The sequence below is a fragment of the Embiotoca jacksoni genome, unplaced genomic scaffold (assembly GCF_022577435.1).
Source record: "Embiotoca jacksoni isolate LCO1_2020_lvr unplaced genomic scaffold, fEmbJac1.0.p SCAF_30, whole genome shotgun sequence".
NCBI classification, from domain to species: domain Eukaryota; kingdom Metazoa; phylum Chordata; class Actinopteri; family Embiotocidae; genus Embiotoca; species Embiotoca jacksoni.
The window spans coordinates 2,594,676-2,615,882 of NW_027185382.1; the positions used below are offsets into that span (position 1 = coordinate 2,594,676).

Below are 21,207 nucleotides of genomic sequence, written 5' to 3' on the forward strand. Positions count from 1 at the left end.
TACTTATTTTAAAACACGTGACACACAAATGTAATGGACAAAATGCTGGGAATAATTTTATGCATTTTGCATTTTTTTTTGCATTATGTATCATGCTTTTTTGTGTGTGTTAAAAAGGGAAACTATGACAGGAAATATATTGGGGAAAATGAAAGACCTGAACCAGCATGTACACACTGGCATCATTATTATGACAATATCATAATTATAGCAAATGGACAAAAAGACACAGATCTGTTCTGGTCAGTAGAACATGTGAACGTCCTCCCTTACAAATTCGATTGGAGGAAAAAGAAACAGAAGGAAAGGCAGACAGACAAACACACTGAGAGGCAGACGGCTGAATCAGACACCGTCCTGCTGACAGAGAGGATAGAATGACATCATGGCTCATTAGAGTCACTTCCCAGATATCAACAAACCAGCATTTCCTGTAAATTTTCTAAACAACCATGAGGATAAACAGAAAACTAGCCTGGTTAGACGACACTGTAGGAATTCGTTTGCATCGTGTCTCCAGTCGTGGTCTTTGGAACTGTCATATATAATATTTAAATATGTAATTAAACTATCATCCCTGTTTTATTTACCTTTAAAGCCTGCCTTTTAAAAGCAGCGTTACTGCTGCACGAAGTCGATGAACTGCCCTTACATCATCCTCACTTACCCGGGAGACTCTGTTGTCTGTTACATGCACACGCACACACACGCACATTCGCACACTTCTTCACATGGGTAGCCAACCTCCCGAGAGAGAAGGCAGCTAACCGTCTCAGTAGAGGAAATGAGCTATCTGCTCCACTTCTCTGAGACGCACGCACACTTTCCTCTACGCACACACACACATGCAGTTCCCCCTGACATTTTTAGACTCGTTGCAGATTCTCTGTTTGTTTGTATCTGTTTTGTGAATACATGCATGCACATCTGGTTTGTTTGTGTGTGTGTTTGTGTGCATGCAAACATCCCAAGCGGTGAGTGAGTTTGACCTTAAGCTTCTCCTCCCTCTTTACAGCGCCAGCTCTCGTGTACGTTTCCTAGGCCTCGAAGATATGAGAGGGGAAAATATCTGCCGACAGCCCATCATAGTTCACCGCTCTTTGTTTATCCATTAATAATTGAGCATAGCTGAAGACAGTACAAGGTGTGTGCTTGTGAGAGTGCGAGTGTCTGTGTGTTGCTGAGGGCTTGAGGTGGGATGGAGAAGTGTGTCACTGAGGGAATTCATGCCTTGCTTCACAGTTTGGGCTTAACTGCAGATTTCTTTCTCCGAACTCTGTCCATAAGACGGAGGAAGCGTGTCTTGCATGTGTTTAATTGCTGTTTGCCATAACATCAAGACAAAGTGAATTAAAGGAGGATTTTTATATCAAAATAAGGCTCCTCCTGAAAAGACATCTCTGGTGCCAGGTGATCATTGTAGGTTATGATGGCTTCTAGATGCTGTTGCAGTTTTTTGCAAGACTTGACAAAACAACTGGAGAGAACAACACTATTGCAAACCATTTGGGAAACAATTAAGAAGTGTTTATTTTCCTTTTCGTCGAGCCCCTTTTCCCTGCCGTGTCCCCACGTCACCCCAAAGGATCCCAGCAATAAGCAGAGCAGCATGTTTCCGGGTGCTGCCATCCATGCGTGGCATTATAAAGTCCAAGCCTGAGCTGATTTACTATTTTGAGTTCACTGCTAAACCAGGGTGTGTATATACCTCTCACTCCATCCTCTAATTATGTCGGCCTTTTAGACATTTTTCCCCACTGAGCGCTCGCTGCCAGAATAAAGTAAAAAATTGTTTCCCCCTCGGAGGCAGCCCTTGAGTGAGAGTCCCCCCATGGTTCCTCGCTCAGAGAGGCGAGCACTCTGGTCCTCTGGGGGCTGTTGGCAAAAATAAGTCGTAGTTAAGGAAGCGGCTTAGACGGGAATATTCATGAAAGTAAAAAGAGAGTGACAGACTGAATGGGTAGTGTAAAGAAGCAGCGCTGTTTTGTCTGTGGATTGCTCAGGATGCAACCTCTCCATATGTCTCCGGGTATGATGGGAGAGATTTCAAATTACAAATGGAGGCTAGAGATCAGAAAAGACTGTAACACTCAGAGTGAATTCCCTCTGGTGTCGAGGATTTTGGTCCCCAGAAAGTGCCGCGTAGGTAAAGTGTTGATTAGCATAGCTCACTTGATTGACTTCAGAACATGTGCTTCTTTACAGAAAACTGCAACCTGGGACATCTTACGTCACCAGTACACGAAGCAGATCTAAAAGAGTTTCTCGACCTTGAGGTGAGTGTTTAGTGGAGGTTGCAGGAGGTTTTTAAAACTGTAAAAGATTATGCAAGTCAAGCACATGCTTTATTTTCTGTCCTGCTGCTTGTTAGTCATAGGAGGCTGAGGAGGCAGGTATGATGTTAAAGTTTGTATGAGCTAATAATCAAAGGTCGGATAATAGATACAAAAGGAGGGTAGGATGGACTCACTTGGCATTATATACAAGTAAAAGGATGGTATTCATGTTGGATGCAGATTAGTTCTCAGGTTGATCTACAATATTATTTTTCTTTGTGCTATTAAAAAATGTCATTCATGTTAAATGGAAACCATTTAGTTTGATTAAAGCTCTGAACTCCCCCATGAATCCCGATGACTTGGTTTTTCCCACCCGTGGTTCACAGAGGCAGGCAGGACAAAAACCTTAGCGGATTGTAAATTAAATGAGCATCATATATTAAATATATATAATGTAATGAAAAAACAGATTGTTTGGTCATCGGATTTTCACCTTTTCACTTTATGTTACACAGTAAACTTGTGTATATTGTGAGCGTGTGTGTCAGTATCTGCTGGTGCTGCTGCTGAGACGACACAAAGACACAGTAGAGTGCAGTAAACGTGACTAAAAGGATGTAAAGTTGAAATAACGACACATTTATTCTTCTGAAATTTGTTTCTATAATGTCCCCGAGTTGTTGTTTTTTTAGCCTTTCTTCCAGCAACATGCTCACATTTATTATAACGCTCTGTCATTTTGTCTGCTGGTCGAGCTTGTTCTTGAAATTCTGCTCTGTTTATTCTGTCTGTGTTTATTCACCATCCAATTCACTGTTTATCTCTTTTTCGCTCCGGCAGCTTCTGTAACTATCTCTTCACGTCCATCACGTGCGTGTCTATAGAAGTCCACCCTCCTGCTCACCCATCAAACATGCCAACAGACAGCTGCACAATCCGTGGATGCCACTCCTTTGATATGGTAAAGCTATATTGTACTTCATCTCTCTTTTTATTTGCCCATTTGTGAAGGAGATGCCATTAGCAGTGTATTATGCTCCTCTGGCGGGGAAAAAATATCTCCAAAAGGAAAGTCGGCGGCTGCCCGCATCCTGCAACGCCTCATTAGTGCATTGCCTTCGAACAAACGTATCAACAATGTTCTGAGCTAATAAGCTTTTATATTCCCAGGCTATATGATGTAGAAAGAGGCAGAGCTGAAGGTCACGGGTGCGTTTGAACGCAGCAAGTGGCTCAGTGAGGGAATGATTTATCTGGAATTATTGCTGTGCTTTGCTCTAGAGAGTTGGCTATTGATGTGTGCGGTTGAAATGGCTTCTTCAAGAGGGAGATAGGGAGCTTCAGTGGTGACACACATATCTTTGCTATCATCAACCAGACACAGGCTCTTCTCTCTGCACTTAATTTTATTCAGCCTGCCATCCGTTTCATGCATGTGGCACATATGCAGCTTCTGCTGCACAAATGTGGGTGAACAGAGAGAAAACTGCCCGGTAACCACAGCACTTTGTACTTTATTTCTTCCACAATCAATATGTACCATCAAGGAACAATCTACTCGAAAACACAAGGAATTGATGAATCCATTTTCTTGTTTGTTGAAATAGTTAACGATCCAAATGCAGACAATGTCACATTGAATTTTTTTTCAGCTATCAGAAACATCTTTTTCAAAAAACTATGTTCAGATCTCATTTCTGTCAGAATTAAAGAGCAAGGACGTCTTTCAAAACCCCAAATTTTCCTCTGATGTGTCACATCATAAAGGCATTAATCGATCATAGAGGAGACTAATCTCTTAGTCAGTTGTCCATATTTCAATTCTGCCTCAACACATGTTGCATTTTGACAGAAATAAAGCGACTACCGAAATGTTCTCTCTCCTTCTTACCATCGCTATCGCTTTCCTCGCCTACACATTTAACCCCGAGCTGAATGCAACAAGTTTATGTCCCTTCTGTGGAAGTTGTTGACAGACACGCTGGAAAAGGTACGAAATCAGTAACTGACAAAGTAGTAGATATTCTTGCACCAAAAAGGCGAATTACTTTACAAAATAGCAGATTAATGATCTGTAATATTGTGAGTATTTACTGTACTGTGTATAGCGTGAATAGTTCCTGTACTGCTTACCTGCTCACTCGATGCAAGCTATCGTGGCTACGAGTGTGAACTAATTGCCTGAGACATAAACGTCTAAATGCACGCAGGCCATGTGGATAAAACATAGAGGCACAAACATACATAGAGCATCGCCCTCCTCCCCTCCTCATCATGTGGAATCCACATTAAAATGCAATAACGAGCGAGGTAACAAACTAATTATCCCAATTAGCTCACTGTTCATACAAGCGAGCTCCATTGTATTTGTTATCATCCTACTATTCCAAAGGCATCCTCTGGGGATTGCAGAATGCTTGTGCACGCCCCACACAGTCATGACCACTTCCCCGCATAACATCTGGCCGTGCGCAACGGGACACCAAGATTTTTTTTTTTTATTCTCTCTGTCTTTATAGTTTTGCGATTTTTACCTCGGTGTTTGCATCTCTGCTATCAGGAGCTCTGTTTTCTTGAAATTGTGCCGGTTTTCAGGCATTTCCCCTCCTCGTGTTTATACGAGTGTTTGAACGTGAAGTCCTGGTGGGATTGTGGGAGTCGGAGTACTGTCAGGTCTAATTGCCGTGTGGCGTTTGGTAGGGAGACGGGCCTGATTAGGGAGGAGGTGAGGGAAAACATCATGTCCCCACTCTCTTCTCTCACTGTCTCACCTGTTTTCTGCCTCTCCAGCTCTTTTTTTTTTTTTTTCCTTCATCTTCTTCTTCTTCCCTTTTCTCTCCTCTCTCCGACTCTCTACATGACTACACAGAATGATGGCAGTCCTGCATGGCTCATTAACTGGCAGAGAGAGACGGACAGACACAAAAAGGATAGGGAAAGAGAGAGAGGATGTAAAGAGGGCAGCCCACAGACTTCTCAAACACAGGTTACCACGGTGCTCCCCTGGTGTCTATTGACTACATCAAAGCCTTTAGATGCCAGTCGAGGGGCAACTGCCAAATGAGTTAAGAATATAGAAAGATTACAAACTGTAGGTAGGAGGAGGAAGTACCATCAAGGATTAAAGGTGTTTTATATATTTCATTCAGCTGATTTTCTTCAAACCTTTGTATCTTTTACCATCTCTGCTTTTATCCCATATAACGCAAAACCTCATTTTAGGAATGAATGTCCGTGCTTGCAGTGTAATTAAGGTTGCCCAGCAGTCGTCATCATAGTCTGATATTTGAATCGTCATTAGATGTGAACAATAGTACCTTTTTTGTACAAAACACAAAAAATATTGCATCATTGATGAGGATTTTTAACTGGCAGTATTTAGAGTAGTTAAACATATAAACCATGTTTGCCTGTAAATATTTACATATCTTCATTTTCCCTAGTGTGACAGCAGGGTAATCCCTGGTGCCTTATATTAATGCCTTATTCTTAACTAAATGCCAGCCACCATTACTGCTGGAGTCGATCTCCTTTTATTTGCATCACTACGATAATAATTATTCTAACTTGATATGAAGTAAGAAGTGGACTTTCGATCGGAAACAACCACAGAAATTATTGAAAATGTTGTTGAACAAATGTTCGTCTCATCAGTTTCTGTAGTTTACATTATCTTTAAAGATGTGACCTTGAAGGGTCATTCTTCACCCTGGAAACTTTGATGTTTTTTATAGAGCTTTCAGACACGTCTTATGGTCTTCATGTAAGGATAAATGTTGCTCAGTTTTCATATATCATATCATATCATATCATATCATATCATATAAGGTAAATGACCAACTTCATCTGGTGATTCTTGGTGATGAGTTTAACTTCTTCCCAGTCTGTGCTGTGAATGTTTTCAGTCTTATATGAAGACACTTTTCAGCATATCTTGAATTTGACAATTTGAAATATGCATGAATTAATTAATTCAGATCAGTAAGTGAGGACAAAATACTTTTTTTGTTTTGCCTGTGAGCAAATTAAGGAAAAGACGGATCTTCACCCCAGAACTATATTTCCAAAGAATGAGAGAATCTCACATGTAACAACTGGACCTTTGCAGACAATACTGCACTGTATTTTTCTGTTGGTATTGAATGTGATCCATATTGAAAGTCTACTAATAGTTCTTCAATAGGCTTCAAGGTAAGAAAGATGAGGCAGCTCAGTGTTGAGTGATTTGTAAACCTTTTCGTAGATGAGAACAGGCGAGAAAACCCACAAAGATGATATCAGCATGCTTGTGAAATAATCATCACAAGATCTGTTTCTGTTCTGAGTCACGGGGGTGAAGGATAACGAGAGACAAACAGAGATGGAGAGGAGAGTGAGGAGGGAAGGGAGCAGGAGAGGAATGAAAAAAGACAGACAGAGCAAGACTTCAGAGACCAAGGGTGAAAGTCTAAATCTTTCATCCTCTCTCTGGGTTCAGAACGAGAGGAGAATTGTGGGTTGGATTATTGGTGCTAAGCCTCAGAAAGAGCTCAACTGTAGCTTTTCACCTCTGTCCTGAAAACAGACAGACGAGCCACCTGACTCACTGGCAGACAGAAAAATCTGCAATCATGACTCACTGGCCTCTGAATGGGGTTATTGTGGACCCGTGGGTCATTTAATTTGCCATTTAATTTCCTCCTTCAATAGAAGAATCTGTATCAATTCCTCCTGATCATCAATAGCAGCAGCGCCATGATCATCATTATTATTATTATCATCGCTGACTAAAAGCAGCGATGACCTCGGCCACACGAGCATTTCTGCAAAAGAAAACACACAAATTTTGACAGATCCACTGATTTTCTGTGGCGTTCTCCGGATGGAGAGGAGAGCTGCATGTGGTTTCAAACTTGCTGCCGTCTCCACTTCTTCAGACCCTTCACGTCGACTCTGGGCTGTTATTCAGTTGGGAGGTTCGACACGAGTCCGGGAGAAAACACTTGAAACACTATTAAGCCTGTAGTGGGTCTTGTGTGTGCCAGTTGTAAGCCTCTTCTTGTCAATACGACTGTAGGATGCACACAAGTGCGCTGACTGGATGGAGAGGAGGAGAGAAGGAGATACGCTGCAAAAAATGTCAGGCCGAGAAGTCATTTATGTTTATGATCAGTCTGTAAATCCAATTTTTCTTCAGTCAAGTGACAATTTGTGCCATATTATTGCTGCAGATTTAATTGTCAGGATAAATACAGCAGATTTATGGGTTGTTTGTGCAGTAATATCTTGAAAAAAAGGCAGATTGTATTCAGTATTCAGTGCAGTATTTGATCAAGTGTAAATAATTGGGAAAAAGGGACATTTGTGGTGTTTTTTCTTACTTTATAGGCTTTCACATTTTCTTGTGTTTAACAAATTTGTTGTTGGAAAAACTTGACTGAAACCTAACACTGGAATGAATAACTTTCAGAGATGGATATTTCTCGCAGTGGAGGGAGAGATTGAGTTAGAGAAGAGATTGCTTGTCAGGGCCCTGATTTCACCGTTCTCCGCTGATGACGATAATAATAACCATTCGCAGGAGTGGCGGCAAATGGGGAGGAGAGAGCGCAGTCGTCTTTTTAAAGAGGCGTACATGCAGTTACTTTCTGCAATCAAAACACAGATTTCTGAAGACGAGTCGGAGCAAAGTGTGCGCACGCACATGCACACACACACTCACACTCACACTCGCAGAACAAGCCATAGATTGCAGTGCACACATCCTGTTGTTTGCCATTGACAGACGATATTAGCCCTGTATTTGTGTACAGTAATCAGCAGGCCCTTGACACACTAGTCTCGAGACAGAAACATCTGAGGAAAGATTGTCTGGTAATCAGGCTACGTGGTTTAAGGCGTGGGACTCGTGGACCAAAACCTTGCAACTGCAATTATTGCGGTTGTTGTGTTATATTGTTGTGAGGTGAAGCATCCTCTGACATAAACATGGCCATTTTAGTTGGGAGACCCCTTAAAATGAATCTAAAAATGTTCCATAGTTTTGGTTTCTATATGACAACAGTGATATTCAGTTACCTGTCAGGAAGGTTGTATATTTAGGGTTTTGCTTTTTGTTCCCCTCCCTTCTCCTTGTTCAGTCCACATGTCACCAATCATCATGTTGTCTGGTGAAGGGAAATAACATCCTGTTATTATCCGTCAAGCAGCAGTGTTAGTTTATACCTCTGTATATATGCTGTACACTGCATGTCTGTGTGTCTTCACATCCAGAATATGCATCTGTACGTACGACCAACACAAACTGTATAGCTGCAGTTTCCTGTTATGCCGTTACCCTGAGATACTCCTCTTGTCTCTAGCCCCCCCCCCCTCCACTCTCCTCCAGTCCTCTCTTGATTTTTTTTTTTTTTTCTTCTTCTTCCACCGTCTTGTCATATGCCTGATCACTCCCTCCCCATCTCTCCTCCTCACTCTGCATCCCTCTCCTCCCACTATTCCCCCTCGACGCTTTTAATCTTGGGTTGATGATACTCGGTGGAAGCACTTAAGTTTCCGTGCCAGGTGTCTCCCCGTGCTTAACATCACGGGCTTAGCGCCTCGTTTCTGCAGTAACTTCGCCTCCCTCCCCCGGCTCCTGAACACACAAGCACACACACAAACACACACAAACACACACGCACATAGAGCTACTGACTGTTTGCACATATACTCTGTATACACATACTGTACATGCACAGATATCTGCAGCAAAACTCATATTCATAAAATATTAGCAGATTGAATCCTCAAATTTTATTTTATGCATGTCATAATATATATTTTGCAACATTGTCCCTTTTGCAAATTTGACTTTTTAAATGAGTCCTTAAGACTTTATTGTCACTGGAACAATCTGCCAGTGCTGTGGGAATAGCTCAACCTTTTCTTGAAACGAGGGTCTGCATCTCTAAAGAAAGAGTCAGGTTGCTGCACTAGCATCAACAAAAATGAGATATACTTATAAACTTTCAAACGTCCATTGAAAACAGGTTGAAATATTCTCACTCTAGTGTCAGATTTGTCTTTCGTTTTCAGAAGAAACACAAAAAAATGACTTAATAGTGCCACTTCTAACGAAGGGTGTAGCTAAAAACATTCGGCTCAAAACACAAAACGTAGCTTCATATTTGTAATGACGGTGTATTGAGATAGATAAGTCAAATCCTGCAGCCCCTGTAACACATGCTGAGTCATATAGTTTTGGATTTACATTGACGGTATGCTGTTTACAGTGAACATATCCTTACCGAGATTTAGGCGGTGCGTGGAGAATTTGTGTGCTGAAAGAGTTTGCTTAGCGTTGCTTTGTTCTTTAAAGACAGAAGGCACAAGAGAGGAAGAAGGAGACAGAGGAATGAAAATGAGAGAGAAATGGAGAAGGCAAAGAGAAGCAGAAAGATAAAGAGAGAGATAGCTCTCATGTGTTTATGATATGTTTGTTTGTGTTGCCGCGGGGAGCTCTTTTCTTCACCCCCCCGTTTTCTTTCTCCCTCCTCTCTTTTTTAGTCACCGTCTGAATATATTTTTCCTTTCCGTCATGTATCTGCCGCCTGTCCAGGCAGCGCTCTGTGTTTCACTCTCGTCTGATGTCTCAATTAAAATTAATGGGTTCAGTCTGCTCAGATAAAGAAGAAAGAGGAGGAAAAAGCCTTTCCAGGAACAATGGCATCGTCTTGCATATTGGTAACCAATCCTTCCACGTCTGGGCCCACGCTAATGCTTCACAATATTGACAGCACTAATGGCACGGTTCCTCTAAAGGGGTATTATTTTTTTTATTTATTTATTTATTTTTTTTTTAAACCTGGGGCCAAAACGAACCGCAGCATGCGTATTGGATTGCAAACCGATTTCATGTGGCTTTTATTGTGGAAGTTATACCTGACGTCGTTTTGTTGTTTCTCTCAGTTCTGAGGTAGTATCTTCATCACCGTCGTCAGTGTGGAGTAATCAGACAAAAGGAGCTTGTGTGTGGTCATCCTGGGGAGTGGATGTACACCCTCCCCCCTCTCCCCCTTCACCACAAACACACACATATGCTCCATACTCTTTCCTGTTTCCTTGTCCTTGAAACGTCTTCATCCCCGGGTTTGGCGGTGGCGCCCCTCTGCCCCTTCATCAGGACAGAATGCTGGTGTCAGCACTGCCGTCCTCTTCCTCCTCCCCCTCTTCCTTCCCCGCCCTCCTCCACCTTTGCCTTTATCTGTCGCTTCTTCTAAAGATGCTCTTTCCATCTCCTGTACCCCAGGGGTCAAGCTGGTGGAGGAACAAGGGGGAGGGAAAGAGGAGGAATGGAAGGAACGGTGGGAAGTACGGGTGGGGAGGGAGAAAAAAATAGAAAGGAAGGAGAGAAGCACCTGACTTGAAGGCAGAAAGATAATTTCGGCCAGGCGGCTCTGTTTAAGGTTAAAGCCTGATTTGCATTTCAAAAGCGGCGGCCGGTCGTGTTGCCACCTCAGGGACGCCATCGGACCAACCAGCGTGTCATTTAATGTCAGCAGGCACCAGGGCCTTGATGAAATTAATAGAGCAGCCAGTGATTGATAACGGCACCGCTCTTCAGCGCCGCCGTCATGACCATCCGCCTCTCTCTCCTTCTTCTCCCACAAGCCCAGGTGTCCACCACAGCAGTTTCATAGATCCCATCAGTCGCAGGGCTTTGCTTCTCACATCACCCTGATCTAAATGCTCCTGATCTCCCAGCGGCACCTCAGTCACGAGATCATCTTCTTCTGTTCGCCGACAGGAAAATGTAAAAAAATGATCTGAGGGCTGCGGTGCCTTTAGGTAACCAGGGCAACCTCTGCTGCTGTCATGGTCGGATTACCTTCTGGGGATAAAACATATGTGCCTTAAGGCGCCAGATGACCAAAAGCCTTGAAAGCTGCTGGTTTGCATTCAAAGAAACATGTAATATCTCACTATACAATGGAGATAATGTGACTCTTGAGAAGAGAGGTCTTTTACAAGCGGATAACGATAGCACAACAACTGTAACAGGCATTACTGTTATGTGCAGGCTACTTAATCCAAGTCTTATTTGTCTATGTTACCGTGAACCTTCATATTTCTTAAAATTGCATTTCGTCACTAATCAAACCGGTTGTAGTGTTTGTTGACTTCTGAGGGCAGCTGACTTTGAGAACAAGTTAGAGCTCCAGAAAAGATGAACCAGGCGTAGTTTCTGAACACTGCGATTGTACATGTTGCCATGGAATTATCAACGTCTTACTGTAGTCTTGGTCGACAGAAGATGGCCACAGTCGTAGCTTTCTACATACAGTGCATGCTTATGTTGAATAGGTCTGAAAGAACACAGCCATGCGAACGTCACCTGTTTGCTCACCGAAGAGGTTCCAGCCCCGATTCTTACCCGATGAATTAAGAACTAAGAAAACCCAATTTAGAGTTTCCGAGTCTGATTGAGTGAATTACTGAGGCAAACGGTTACACTTGCCATTTTGATGGGATTTTTTTTAAATCCAGTATCCAGTTTACTGTGTGATTTGGATTCAGATGCATTAACTCCATACCATGTTAACTGGAGTGCAAACCTATTTAGTGTATATTTAACGTACTATTCTGTGAAAAATAGTTTTCAGCTTTATGAATAAGCATTTTTTTTTTTTTAAATTCATGCAATGCTTTTCATTCTTGAAAAAAAGCACCTCATTTAGCTAACCTTTGACTTGTTGCAACGCAAACACAAAATTAGTTTAAAGTCATTTTTAAAGTAAGTAATTTAAATATGAATTTAAATAGCACCTTTGCATGTATTGTTCGTCCACTGGAATTCTTACTTTTGAGTAAAAAATAAAAGGCACATTGTAACACAATGGAAACCGAGCCACCTCATGTCAGTGCAGCAAACTCCACTCGTTGTGCATAAAGACCCGTCATTTAATACATCTTAATGGGATCCGATATGTCCGATATGACAAGAATCACTTCAAGCCGTAGCTATAGCCCAGCAATGTCCCCTGCAGCTGATCATGTCTCCCCCTGAGTGTTTGGCAGCGATTTAAAAACATGTGCCGCAGCCCAAAGTGTAGCGAGCCGAGGCCGTCAGGAAAAGGGAGAATCTGAGATAGAGAGGCCCAGCGGGAGGGCAGGGATGAAGCCGTTTGGCCCGCTAATGGATGTCCTGATCCTGGAGGTTGGTGGTCACCAGGGTCAAACTCTGCACACATTACACCTTCGAGAGACACCTCCCAGGCCTCTCCGTGTGGACAGGAGACAGACAAATTTAAGAAGATGAAGGAGGAGGATGAAGGCAAAAGTGGGAGACAGAGAAAGACATTAAGAGCAGAGAGAAAAGAGCTGGACTGAGTGAAGAGAGCCAGAAAAGACGTGTTTTGGAAAGAAAGGCCCAGGGAAGAAAGATGAGAGTGAGCGATCTGCTTGTCCTGAAATGACTTGATATGTTCTTGTCAGTCTTAATCTCAGGGTGTTGTGGAGGAGCGAGTGGGAGGGAGGGAAGGAGGGGGTGAGGCGCACAGTAATCTCCTTCACAAGCAACGGACAGAGCTCACCGCTCCCCAGCCTGCATTCAATTCCACAGTCATCTCCAATCCACTTCATAAGAGCACATTATTTTGCACACATCTCTCCTCTAAAGCAGCAGCATGCACACGAAAAGACAAAACAAGAGGTAGACGAAAGGTGATTCACATCCTTCTTTCTCTCATTCACTCATTTACATCAGCCATTATCTGTGTATATTGAAAGCTGAGAGATAAAAAGAAAGGGAGAAAAAAACAAGTGCCAGGAAAAAAAAGAACAATAAAAGGAGGCAGAGGAGGCAGAGGAGGCGCAGCAGCGTTTGAATCAATTACATCCTAAAGAATCTTTCATTTGCATCCGTATCTGTTCAAAACCTGAACAAATGCCAGATGCCTTTGTGTGTCCAGTTATTTATAGTGGGTGTTTTTTCCTCTCGTAATTGTGCAGGAAATATCAAATTTGCATAGAGTGATTATTGTTGATTGTTTATCTAGCCGTCAAAACGTTTCAATATTCGTAGGCTGACAGGTTGTCAAGTACTTAAAACTCATTTATTTGGGGAAATTTGCATGTAATTTGGCGGTAATGAGGGGGATGTCTGTGGTCATGGATTAGATGCCGGAGATGCTGCAGGGAAAAGAAGGATTCTGGCTGACTGGCATTCCTCCACTTGAAACACACGCTTTATCCTCAGCTCGGCTGCCGGGGTGATGCTAACACTACCTAGTGCTGCACACCCAAACAACAGAGGATTGTGTACAAACGCTTGGCATAGCTGTGGACTTAATAACAGCAGCAGAAGCGAGCCAGAGGTACAGCGCTACACAGGAAGAATTGTGTTGAGCACTGTTCTGTCACCCTGCAGGCCCTCTGTCTGAGGCAAATAAAATATGCTTGTAAACACAGTGCTTGCAGTATTTCTCAGCACAGGCGACGCTAACTTCTTTTTCACCCCCCCAAGATAATACTGTACATTCTATAATAAAAGGGAGTATTAAAATAATGGTCCCGACAAACAAACAAACAAACAGAGCCGGACCCTGATAACTGTCAGGTAAAAAATACTCACTCCACAATAATGGCTCACATTGTAAAAATGTACAGCTCCACCGACTGTCTGCGGGGTTTGTTTAATTCCCACACTAAGTAATTCCACTAGTTTCTCCTCCACATTATCTACTACCTTTTACATCTCCGTGGTGCGGCTAAATAGACAGTTGGAGAATTTCCCCAATTCAGATCGTTCTGCTCACATCGCCGTTAAAAGTACAGTCAAAAAACAAATCTTCCCTCATTAATGTTTTTGCTCACATGTGGACGGATCAAGCCGGCCACACTGATAGAAAACCTTTGTAGAACCGGTTTGTGTCCCTCAACCCTCCCACCAAATCCCATTTGAAAGTCTGATTAATTGTGTTTTAATAACAACCTGAGAGCAGATACCACCCATTCCCTGCGACGCGGACGAGAGAAGCTGGCTCCCAGTGGGGTTTTGTGTGTGCTATTTGTTGCTGTTAACTGCATTGTCTTTCATTATCAGTCCTTGGCTTCATCTTTCATCTAGCAAGGTACTGGACGTGGCGAGCTAATGAGTAAACATAGCTGGGGGCGACCGGGAAACACACACACGCACAGAAACACGACTTTGATGAGTCGCTTGTTTGTTCATCTCCGCTTGAATTTGAAATTCCGCCGGCCTGTTTCACCTGTCACAGGCGAGTTCAGACCTTGAGAGGACTGACTTTAGCAGTTGGTAGTCTCTGGCTGGGATGAGATATGAGCCCGGGCTTCACACCACACGGCAGAGCATGAAACTTTGAGCGCCTGTTAAAACATTCAGCGTGTTTTACCTTGAGCCCAAGGTCATCTTCAAAAAGAAGACCCGGCAAAGCAAGCCCTTAGTTCTCAGCTCACAGACTGACTGACTGACTGGCTGATTCACTCACAGAGAACATGAGAAAATGCTGCAGAAAGAGCTCGCCGACAGCCACAAAAGCAACTCCCGCACCTCTGCGACTCACTCAAAGTCACCTCAACTCCAAGGTTAAACGCTCACCGTATTTCCCTCTTAAATATAGATCTGTCCCTGAGTCTGGGCTGTAACCTCTGTGAATACGAGCCACTTGGCAGATGTATCTACTGTATGCATGTGTATGTGTGCCACTCTCTCGTTCTCTAATGTGAATGAGAGCATTTCTGGGTGTGTATGTGTGTTCATATGACTTTTTTAAAAGGGTGAGTGTGGATAATCAGCCCCCAGCGCACCGGACTAAAAGGCCGGGTCAGAGTTTTAAAGAGAAGCTATGTATTTCCCATCCCTGGATAACGGCGATGAAGTAGGCCCTTGTGACTCAACCTGAGAGCATGAAAAGGGCCTCAGAGGGGACCCGCCATTGCCGGCCCTCTCTTTATTGTCCTAACGGCTGCCTGTGCTCTCTTCCCCAACCACAGCAAGCGAGTAGAGAGAAAGGAGTGGAGTGGTGGAGAGCTCTCACTGCTTTACCTCCCCAGCAGCCACTCTCCCTCATGAAAGCCCAGGTAATGTCCCCTGTTCAGCATGATGAAATTTCAAAGAACACCAACCTGGATACGTGTGTGTCTGAGCGTGGCTGTGTGTGTGTGTGTGTGTGTGTGTGTGTGTGTGTGTGTGTGTGAGGGAGGTCTGTTTTAGCTGCTAGTGATGTGGTAAAATGATTGACTACAGGTGAAGATAAAGTGGCCGCTCGTTAACCAGCTGTGCGGATCGTCATTACTCAAAAGTTAGTCACTATTATGTCTAAATCTGTTTCCAAAAGACAGATTTACTTTCTATATTTAACAGTCGGCACATGACACGGCCATACAGTCGAGCAAAATGTCAGCTGTAAAGCTCAGATGTTGTTGTTGCTGCGGCTGTTGCCTCTTGCTCACCTAAATAACGATTTTTATTCCTGATGGAGAGCACGACTAAGGCTGTGAAAATAATTGTGGTATATCAGGTGTTTGGGCTTTGAGGCTTTTGAGTCTCTCACACTTATTTAGCAATACAGTTCCAGGCCCCTGTGACTTTGTTGTATAAACTGGCTTTAGTTTTAACCTGGTCAGTCCATTCGATCTACTTTCAGCACCAGGAGCTGTCCACTGTATGAACTGGTAATCACGGAGCTTTAAAGTGCTTTTACATCATCACGATGTATCTCTCTTTCCTGATTATGTGTAAAAATGAGTTTGGTTTGCTTGTTGTTTAGTGATGATCTGGATTTCTAGCTCACTAGAAAACTCTTCTTGCACAAAGATAACAGGAAGTGTGCTACTCTTGCACCCTGATGGGTAACCAGGTATAGTGGAGGGTTTGTATATCTTTTTATGAAATTTGATCGTTGTCAGTTTTATTTTTCAGTCAGTTTATCTTTCTTGTCCTACAGACACTCACACACACGGGCTACCTCGGCTCTCGCGGGACAGTCAGACAAGTCAGTGAATGCTGCTACCAGTCCGTCTTAGCGCTTGTCAGCATTACGGCTTTATTAATTTTTATCACTGTACAGTGTGTTGACAGCACAGACAGCCAAATATGTAAAAGTTGACATGGCTGACTTTGTGACAGGCTGACAGAAATATGAAGCGGAGGTTTATGTGCATCACAGATTATCTATAAATAAGTGGTTTGGATAGGATCTATAAAGAGTGCATACCCCATTAGTTTTCCCCTCTTTTTCTTCATTTCTGGGTTCTGCCTTGCTATTTCTTGCTTCCCTTTTTTTTTTTGACTGTACCTCTCTCCCTCCCTCCTTCCCCTGGATCTATCTCTCTCTCTGGATGGCTGCCTACCTCTGTGCCTATGTCTGGGAGTTGGCTGGGGCAGAAATAAACCACAGTAATGGCTTTGCTTTGCTGCTAATCTTGTCATAAGAAGGTGCGGCCCTGGGAGGATAGCTCCTCGCGTGTGATATCCTAATTTAAACATCAAAAGATTCCATCATTAGGAAGTGTGCGTCTAGCCCCAGTTTTCAAGGGAAATTATTACATCTTCCCGCAGCAAAAGTGTAATGCAAGAAGACATTTCTGTCAAGCACACACACAGACGCACACATAAATCTCACCGGACTTGATGTTTGTGCACTTGAAGAAAAACATCATCATTAGCAGCTTTCTCTTCTGATAGATGGAACGATGACTTTTTGTATCGCAGCCCGCCGTGGGCTCTGATGATAGCCTTCATTTGGAGTCGCTGCTTGGCATTTGAGATTTAAGACGGGGATGGGATCTACTAAGTGGGATCTGGCCCGTCCTCTGACAGCTTCTTTGGTGGGTCTCCCCGGGCTTCAGAGCCATCACGCAGAATGTGATGTTTGTTGTGGAGTAAAAGAACATCAGGCACTACAGCACCTGGTGTATATTGTCAAATACCGCATGACAGGTGTACGTCCACACAGGAAAAGTGTGTTTGTAGACAGCAGGAGACCATATATGCATAGCTATAAATATTTGAGGCGCAGCCACCATTAGAGATTGAGATTATGCTCCAAGTATTGTTTATACTTATAAGCTTTGCCAAAATCTATGTTTTTATAACATTTAGACTTAACTTACTTTTCTCTGGCTGAATTATGACATCAACAAAAGGTCTTCAGTGGGTCCTGAACCCAGCTGCCAGTCTGGATGTCTTGGCATTGGGTGCTGTTTTTAAAATGGAAGTAAATTAAGGATTGCAGTGTATTATTTGTGTATTTAGAAACTCAGCAACTGAGATATTTTCCTGCAGAGTTGCTTTGTGACCAAAGAGAAAATATTGGATTTCTTTTCATGAAGTGGCTTGGAACATGACTCTAAATGCTGATCTTGACACACACACAGTTATATATAACTTGCCAATTTTAATAAATGATTAAATAGTGATAGAATATCTTCTAGACCTGGGCTTTGAAGATGGATGTCAATGAAGACTCCTGTTTTTGTTGTTGTAGCTACAGCAAAAGCCTCAGCATGGATTTCTTAAGCTCTTTATGTTATGTCATTCCAACACTAAATAAATTAAGCATTTATTCTGGACAAAAGAAAAAAGGAATCCACACAGCCTCACTTTCAGAAAGATTTTCTTTTGCAGCTTTTCAACCCAATCCGAGTCTCCAGCGACCCGACAATATCAAAAGTAATCGGTTAATTTGAGACGTTATAGAAATAAAAATGGCACTTTGAATCAAAGTCTGAAGTTGGTTAATAAGCTCTCCAACTGTTTGGCTCCCGTAATTTGAGTGTTCACAGGGGACGGCGTTCGGTGTATGTGATCTATTGCTTCACAGCAGCACTTACGTTGAATGATTAGCTTGACTGATGATGGATTTAAGAGTAAATCAAGAAATACCATGTTCCATAAGAGAGTGCCTTCAAAAGACCAAAGAGGTGTTTGCTCTTTCCGCTTCACTTTCAACTCTCTTTTAGTCTCTCGCTCTCTTCTGTGCTCTCTCGGCGTCTTTGTCTCTCTTTCACTGTGGCTCTCTCTCTCTCTCTTTCTCTTCAGGAACAGTACTACAGTAGGTTTCAGTTGCTGTATGATTTATTCATTGTTGTGTTTTTCCCCTTCTCCTTGAATGTTTGGTAGAGAGGACAGGAAACTTTGAACCAGAGTACAAAGCAATGTATATTTGGGTCACACATTTTTCGCATTTCTTCTGAGAGCTGTGTGTGTGTGTGTGTGTGTGTGTGTGTGTGTGTGTGTGTGTGTGTGCGCGTGTGTGTGTGTGTGTGTTCCTTCCCTCTCCTTACTTTTGTCTCCCTCCCTCTCTTCTGAGAGCTTGTCTGGTGACTGGGTCGACTCCTCTCCTCTCCGCCACGTTCGTCCTTGAAGTGAGAATCAGCAGGGTGCCCCGATTCAAGGGGAGGCGTGTGGGGGGGAGGGAGGCGAACAGGGCAGAGAGGTTGGGAGCTAAATAATGGATGATTTCTTATTGAAATAAAGACCTGGTGAAAACAGAGGGAGCGAGCATGTCATTACCTGGGAAACGGAGCAGAATGCTTAATCCTAAACACCACGCAGCAGAGCCAGGCCACAGCAAAGCCCTGCGAGGTTGCTGGCGTCAGCTTCGGCTCTGCTGCTCAGCGAAATCATCACGGTGATGCAAAATTCACTGCGATACCGAGTCTGTTTGTTAGGTGTCATCACAAGCAATGCAACACCTAATAGCGTTATGTCATTACGTCAGTGTGTAAGACTGAGCCAAGCCCGAGCAGCATGGCAGCTCTCCCTTTAATGTTCCCCCCCGCGCCGTGACTTTGACCTAACACTATCTCGGCTTGTGCTGATTGACTCAGCAGTCATTATCCCTCCTTGCCCGCCCCCACCACCACACCCAGACAAAACTTGTCTGGCCCAAAGCCAAACTGGTAAAATATGAGCCGACACTGAACCCATGACACCACTTCTTCCCAGATACATTAGCAGCACTTCCCGAGCCTCACCTTCACCGCAGACGGCCTCGCAACACAGCATGCTTTAAGCTTGTGCACATAATCAACATATTCACACCTGAGACAAGTTCTGCAATTGTCTCTGTGTGAAAGTTGATAAATAACTAATTCAGGTGTCAAGAAAGCCAAATGAAATATTTGAGTTATCGGAATCGGATAATTTTGTCGAAAACTAACGCGGAGATCTTTGAATTTATTCTGCTCTCGTGTCGGAAGTGTGAACAATTTTCCCCGTGTGCTAGACTGTCGCAACGCTGAGCAAGTTACTTCTCAGGAGTTAATTATTCCCGCCCCACATTTTCGGACGGTATTTTGAATTATGAATTTAGAAATAAGCAGGAATCTACAAAACAAAATCAGGCTAACGATGTTAGCTGTAATTAAAATGGAGAAGTAGCAGGCTGGCACACTATTGGCTCGGAGAGAGATGTATTAGCCAGGCATATGGTTATGATAATTAATCCCAGGACTACAGAGAAACAAATAAACACACGCTAAACAAACAGGGGGGACCAGATGAGGGCTGCAGGCATGGGTACTTCTGGGGAGGAACCCAGAAAGAAAAAAAAAATTGTAGATCCTTATCGTCACTGCTGCAACCAAGAGTACGAGTCTCTCACTAACACACACATTTGCAAAAGTAAGGGCGGCATAATGGAGCAGAAAAGTAGAAGACCACAACTCGCCAAATCACCTCGCATTAGAATTCACAATTTTCCCTCAAATAAGAAACTCCTCGTCTTCCCTTTGTCAACGTGCTGAACACAACATTCATCTCTTAAGCTGTAGTGGTGAACTTAACCTCTGCATTCATGTGCTACTTTACATCAGTCCTGTATCACTGAGTCACTAATATGAAGCTATCGGTGTTGACGGCATTATCCCTTTTTTTTGTTTTCCACAATACAAACGAATACAAAAGAAGCTCATCTTCTTACAGGCTTTGAAATTAACAGCCAACCTTTTGTATGGGCTTATAAATAACTGGAAATGCTTCCTTTCTCTTTTTTTTTTTCTTCTTCTTCTAAGTGTGATTCAGGGCTAAGACTGGGAAAGAAGGGAAGGGAGCGTAGAGAGGGAAGTGGGGCCGTCCAGGCCCAGTGGCGTGTGAATAGATATAGTGAGGGTTTGTGGTGAATCGGAAGAAGAGACGGCGGGATAATGCTCTCTCTTTCCCTCTATCTGCTCCCAGTTGGAGGATGAGGGAGACAGAAGGGAATAGCTGCTAATAAGGCGTTGGGTGAGAGGCTTTGGGAAAGCTCCCCGTGGTGCTGGTCTGTAATGGAGATAAGCGTTGCCGTGTTGTTGTCTCACAAAAATCAACAAAGGGAACATGCGATGGGAGATTTGCGGCCGCGTCCCCAGTGAAAAGCGGGGCTTTCACAGCGCTGTAATGTTTAGCAGCATTAGAAATCATTAGGCCCGGCACTGAGGAGAGAGTGTGCCAGACGCCTGTGCCCCAGTTAACGCTGTTTTCAAAAGCCACCCGTAATCCATTCCTTAAACTTGTTTTCTTCCATTCACCTTCAGATGTTGGCAAATCTGATGGGAGAAATACAGTGAAGAAAATAAAGACTAGCTCTCTATGTTTGTTTGTTTGTTTGTTTTAGCCGGAGATTTAGCCAATCTACATCCGCGCGCCTTGTGATCTGCAGAAGCGATAAGGCCACGGCCAGGCTGCGGTTAGACTAGCAGCAGGTGCCTTGCCAGGCAGTGGGGGGATACAGAGGATGCTGATAAATGGGGCCAGTTTCCCGCATAAAGCACAGCGGCCTATGGAGGGAAGAGAGATAATGTATGCAGAGTTCACAGGCGCTGTGGGTTGCTGCTGCAGGGCGGGCGGACATCTTTGGAGCAAAATGATAGCTGCATAGAGATGAAGAGACTTCCAGGAGGTTATTTCAGCCGAGTTTGCGGGTTCGCTGGAAACGGGAAATGGGGTCCTGTGATCTGCAGT

The 21,207-nt window shown here is 43.4% G+C and overlaps 1 long non-coding RNA gene across 1 annotated transcript in view; it reads left to right on the forward strand.

Moving 5' to 3' along the window:
* The first annotated feature begins 2,199 nt into the window (after positions 1-2,199).
* LOC138207016 (uncharacterized) overlaps positions 2,200-21,207 on the forward strand; it is a 109,173-nt gene continuing 90,165 nt past the window's right edge. Inside the window, exons 1-2 of the long non-coding RNA XR_011178988.1 lie at positions 2,200-2,276; positions 3,120-3,240. This is a non-coding gene — a long non-coding RNA (uncharacterized lncRNA). The remainder of the gene's footprint in view (positions 2,277-3,119; positions 3,241-21,207) is intronic.